This window comes from Zonotrichia leucophrys, chromosome 9 (assembly GCF_028769735.1).
Source record: "Zonotrichia leucophrys gambelii isolate GWCS_2022_RI chromosome 9, RI_Zleu_2.0, whole genome shotgun sequence".
In the NCBI taxonomy this organism is placed as follows: domain Eukaryota; kingdom Metazoa; phylum Chordata; class Aves; order Passeriformes; family Passerellidae; genus Zonotrichia; species Zonotrichia leucophrys.
This window is the reverse complement of record NC_088179.1, coordinates 2182306-2188305: the sequence shown is the minus strand read 5'-3', so window position 1 is coordinate 2188305 and position 6000 is coordinate 2182306.

Here is a 6000-nt window from a genome sequence, read left to right as displayed (position 1 = left end):
CATGCTGCTTTCTCTGACTTCACTCCCCACTGCCTTATTTTACTTCCTTCTGTCACCCTCATGTGCAGAAATGGTAACAGATAATTTCTATGGTTTTCCAATGGAATAACTGCAGATCCTATTGGAGACAAGAAAATCCTGTCTGAAGGAGTGGCTGGGAGACAATTCCTGAGCTCAGCCCTGGGCTCAGATCAGACTTTCTGAGTAATCTGGAGGCAAAGTGTTTAATCTGTCTGTTCCCCACCTATAAGCTCAGGCTAATAATGCCTCCTCTAGACACAGGGTGAGGGATCTGGGGGCCTTGGTTTGAGCTGGGAAAGCCCTGAGCTGCAGGAAAAGCAGCAAAACAAGATTAACAGGGGAGCACATTGTTTCTGCAACAGATTCTGACAGGGCAAAGCTTTAGCCCGTTTTGGGGGACAGGAGGAGTGAAGGCAAGAGCAAATGCACTCACAAAATCTCCTTTTTTAGCTCTAGTCAGTTTGGCATCAGCTCTATCTGCTTCACCTTTGCAGCTGGGGGCTCCTGCTTGAGCTGGTTCATCACAGAGGAGCTCTTTGGAGCTGCTCCTGTGTCAGGGTGACTGCACTGCAGAGCATCCACTGGGACAGGCTCCAGGGACCCAAACAGTGTGGGAATAACCACATTAATGGCTGCATCTGGCCTTGACCAGGACATGCTCTGGTTACTGTTCAGCATCCTGCAGCTCCAGCACTTCATCAGGCTGGAGCCAAGCTGCCCCATGCCTCAGGATGAAAGATGTGCAATTTCAGTTTGGGATTTGTACCTAAAAATCCTAATTTTAGGCTGTGGCTTCCTGCACAGCAGAGTGGAAGGAGTTCTGCCCCAGGACTCCTGCATGCTATACTAGCTCTGTTTGCTGTAGGATAGAAATGCAGAATATGGTTATGCATTTATATTTTGATCATGCTAAAGACCCACATGTTTAATGCTGTATAAATGTACTCAAAACAATGATCTCAAAGTCAAAACGAGAATAAAACAGGCAACAAAACAAAAATTAAGTGATGGGGAAAAAAATTAAGGAAATATTCTTACTTTGATGAGATCAGTGACTGCAGTATATTTTGCACTGCTGCCAACTGAGGGTTTCTGACTGGTGCTTGCTTGTGGAATTTAATAGGAAGAGTACTCCTAGTTAAGATGAAAGTGTCTGTGAGAATCACTTGAATCCTCACACCCCTTGGTTCTCAGATTGTCTGTGCTTCCTTTCTAGCAATTGACACTCATTATGTCCCAAGTGCAAATTGCCACAGCATGTTTTCTGCAGTTTGATGTAATGAGGAAAGAATTCAGATAGCATGGATACCTCATCATTTTGCACTGATTGTTAGTGGGAACCAACAAAATCAGACACAGCTTTTCTGTATTAAGTGTACAAACAATCCATGGGATCAAACCCACTGACTTCAGGCGTGTCAGATTTCATGATTGAGTCCATGTTTCTGGGACAAACAGCGAACAGGGTTGAGCATTTTTGAGAACCCTGTTCTAAAGGGGCATTGAAAGGGGGACTGAGCCTTTGTGGGAATCCTTTCTGTGCTGCTCTCTGCTCCCAGCTGTCCTGAGGAAAAGGTGCTGGGAAGGGAAAGACAGACATCTTTTATGAAAATTCCTTTCCTTAGGATTTTTCCTCCTGAGAAGCTGGGAGGCCTCAGGAACAAAATGTAAACAATGGTTATCTGCTGCTGTGGAATGCAACAGGTGCATCTGTGATTGGCCTCATGTGGTTGTTTCTAATTAATGGCCAGTCACAGTCAGCTGGCTCGGGCAGAGATTCCAAGCCACAAGCCTTTGTTATCATTACTTCCTATTCTATTCTTAGCTGGCCTTCTGATGAAACCTTTTCTTCTATTCTTTTTGTATACTTGTAATATAATATATATAATAATAAATCAAGCCTTCTGAAACATGGAGTCAGATCCTCATCTCTTCCCTCATCCTCAGACCCCTGTGAACACGGTCACAGGGAAACCTCTCCCAGCACAAGAAACTGCTGAGCTCCAAAGAGCTAACACAGAAACAAAGCTTTTATTGGGGTGATATGCTGTGTAATTCTGACAGGAGGCACGAGATGGGGCTCTTTTAGCCCAATCGGCCCCAATTCTGCATCCCTGGACGGGGCAGCGCCGTGCCCGGAGGATGCTCTTGGCTGGACTCCCAGCGCTGCTTTGGGCAGGCACAGCTCTGACTGAGCCTTCTGTGCAACCCCAGGGCACACAGGGAATATTGCTGTGTCTGCTCTGGGTGCCCTGACCCCCAGGGCAGCACTGACTCTGACCCTCATCCATGGAGAAAGTTTCCCACACTTCAAGACAGACTGGAACCCACAAAAGTGTGAAATAGATTCTAGAGAGCAGTGCAGGTGCATCACTGGGTGAGAAATTGAGGGTTTGGGGTTTTTAGTGTGTTGTGGATGGCAGCAAGATGGAGGGCACAGGGTGCTGTCCTGGGTTTCTTCTTCAGCTTCTTCTTCCTCCTTCTCCATGGGTTTGGGTGGCATTTTGTAATTGGGCAGGAAAGTCTGCACTGGGGGCTCTGTGGGATCAGTTATTGGGTTAAAAGGGAAAATAATCCAGGTGTCAGCTCTTAATGGGATAGTTTAGTCTTAGGAGACCTTGTACCAAGAGATTGTTGGCCATTTTGTGCCTTCTAATGGAAAGTTCTCACTGCTGAACTCACAGCAGTGAGACTGTTTTAGTGATAAGAATAATAAACACCTGAGTCCCAACTGAAACTGCTGTCTGGAGTGCCTTCAATGCAGAGCCAGAGAAACCCACAGCTGGGACCCCCACACCTTTCCCCTGGGCAGGAGCCCAGAACAGACTGTGGAAGCTGCAGAAAGGGCTTTTCTTGTCTCCCACTGCCCCTCTGCACAGGGAGCCTCAGGGCACAGATTTCACTCTCAGCACCATGCCTGGAATTCCCCAATCCTGCAATTCCCAAAATTCCCAAATCACAGAATTCCCCAGCCCAAATATTCCCAAATCCTGAAACTCCCCAAATTCCCCCATCCCAAAATTCCCAAATCCTGGAATTCCCATATCCCAAAAATCAGGATCCCAAAGATTCCCGGGAATTCCCAAATCCCAAAATTCCCCAATCCCAAAATTCCCATTTATTTCCAGAATTCCCCATCCCCAAATATTCCTTAAATTCCCAAATTCTGGGATTCTTGATTCCAAATATTCCCAAATCCCAGAATTTCCCAGCCCAAATATTCCCAAAATTTCTAAAACCAGGAATTCCCAAATTCTGGAATTCCTAATCCCAAGTATTCCCAAAATTCCAGAATCCAGGAATTCCCAAATCCCAGAAATCAGGATCCCAAATATTCCCAGGAATCCCCAAATCCTGGAATTCCCCATGCCAAAATTCCCAAATGCTGGAATTCCCCAATCCCAGAATTCCCCAGCCTCAAAATTCACTAAATTCCCCAATCCCAGAATTCCCAATCCCAAATATTCCCAGGAATTTGTCGGGCAGGTGAGTTCTCCAAGGGAAATCTTCTTGTTCTTTTGGCAGATTTGTGTCCACACAGGCAGGAAAAGGTTAAAAGCACATTCAGCTGGTGTTCAGCATCTTTAAACTGTCATTTCTTCTTTTTGAAATGTACAAAATGCAGCTTTAAATAAATCCTCATTCTTCCACACCGTGTGTTCTTAGATGCAAACAAGCTGAACTTTCTCCCCAGGTACTGTGTGCCTCTAAAAAAAGGCTGAAATGAGAGATTCCTGTGACCTGAAACACCTAATTTAGGCTCTGTGGGACTCTGCCATCCAATAATCTCATTGCTCCAGAGCTCAGAAATAATTTTTTTTTTAAACTGCATTAAAATAGCAGATGTTAAAAATATGCAGTTAGTGAGAGGGAAAGCTGCCCTCCCCCTTCCCAGAGGCACAGAATAATAGATAACATTAACACAGCATCTGAGTCTGCCTTTGTGCAGCTGAACATCTTATGGTATCTGGACTAAGTGATGATAAAGAAACTAAATTGAATGTGGCTTGGAAGATTTTGTCTGCATCTGTAATTTATCTCCTGATTCCTTTTTTTGCTGTGAGGGAGAGGCACAGTGAGTGCTGTAACAAGCACCAGGCACTGCAGGTTGGATTTAGCCCTAACATGGATCCTCTGCGGGCACAGGACTTGCACACTGAGAATGTCCCAGGTCCCTGTTGTATGTAGATTAGCGGCTAATTATGCTAATTGCATTCCCAGTTGAAGTTCAGGATGGGTCAGTGCTGTTTGTTACTAAATATCAGCTCATTGAGACAAACAAGTGTGAGGTCTGAGAGGCACCTGCAGAGATTTTTAGAGGATACTCTGAAATTGCTTCCACTTGATGGATCCTGTTTGCCTTGCTCGAGGAATGAGCTAACACAGAGTTTACTGCAGGAACTGCAGATGTCTAGATATTCCTTTCTTTTCTGCTGGGTAGTTTATGTGTGTGTAAAAAAATTCCTCCAAACTATAGAGCCTCCAAAATAATTTGGGGTGACCTTGTAGCTTTGGATGTTGTGAAGTATTGTCATTAACCCATATGAGTTGGGCAGCCACAACTTGTCCTCTGTATATAAAAAACAGAAGAGGAGGGCAAGGTTGTCTCTAAAACTCTTGGAATGCAAAATGTTGTGTAGAAGGACGTTTGGGTGAGAGGAAATGCTGGATTGAAAACAGGAGGAGGCTCTGGAAACTGGAGAATTTGCTGTCTTGGCTTATAGCTTGGGACATGGGAATTCCAGGCTTCTGTCATGGGCATGAGTCATGCTCAAGTATGTGAGGTTACAGCAGAGAAAAGATGCAGACGGCTGCAGAAAATAATGTTTATACAATGCTCACTTAAAAATGTGTTCTTTCCAGTTGTTACATTGCTCAGTGCATTAGGGCTGAGAAACCTGAACATGTTTCAGGGTTTCTTCCCAAATATGAACTGATGGCTCCAGATGAACCCAGGTCTGTGGGGTTTTTGCAGTTGGCTGCTCTTACAAGAAGCTGGAGCACTGCAGTTCTGGAGAGACCAAGATTCCTGTTCTGCCACTCCAGCCGTGCAATGGAAATGAAGGGAAAATCCATCCTGTGGTTCTTTGTAGTGCACTTTGGGATGTGGCAAAAATATGGATGTGCTGCCAGTTGTATGCCAGTACACAGGGCACTTCTGCCTCTGTTCTGTAGAACCCAGAATCTTCCTGAAACAGGTTACTGAGTGTGTTTGGGATAGTGGATAGGGTTACCCCAATAACCCAGAAGTGCAGCATTCTCATTGCGCTAATCTGCTTTCCCTGTTAAAATATTAGTAAATAAAATGTTGTTATAAAAGTTTTTATAACTTGAAGCACTAGATATTTTCTGGAGCTCCTCTCTGACTTGGTTGCACTCTCAGGGGTAAAATTTCTATCTGTAGTAGAAATCTTCCTAAGAAGCCTATTTTAATCATTCTTTGCCAAGTACAAGCACATTTATCCACAGCTGCTATGATAACTCCTAAATGAAAGTAAAACTGACACATTTGTGCTGGAAATCTGGGCTGCTCTTGCTGGATGCATGCTAAGGATCAGATGTGGAACAGCTGCCTGGTTTATGGCTTTTTCTAAAGGAGGATTTTCAGTGAAGTAATGCACAGTTCATCTTTCAGTGCAACTCTGTCACTACAGAGCTGCAGGACCTCCAGTGCAGGAGGAGATTCCATCTCTGAGCTGAGGGAGGGCCAAGGCAGTGCAGCCAATGCAGGGTGTTCCTAGAAACTGTATTCAGGTTGGGTTAGTGATTAGTTTTCAAATCTGATTGATTTTCCCTCTCTAGAGAAGAGGAGGGTATTGTTTGTGGGGTTTGGCTGTAGTCACTGAAGAGCCTGAAGAGCACAAAGCCCATGAACAAAAACTGCTTGTGCAGGGGGTTTGGTGCAATGGATGTGAAATGAAAATGAGGTGCTTTATAGATTGCTCCTTTGTGGTAGGGTACAGTCCTGATGGATTGGCA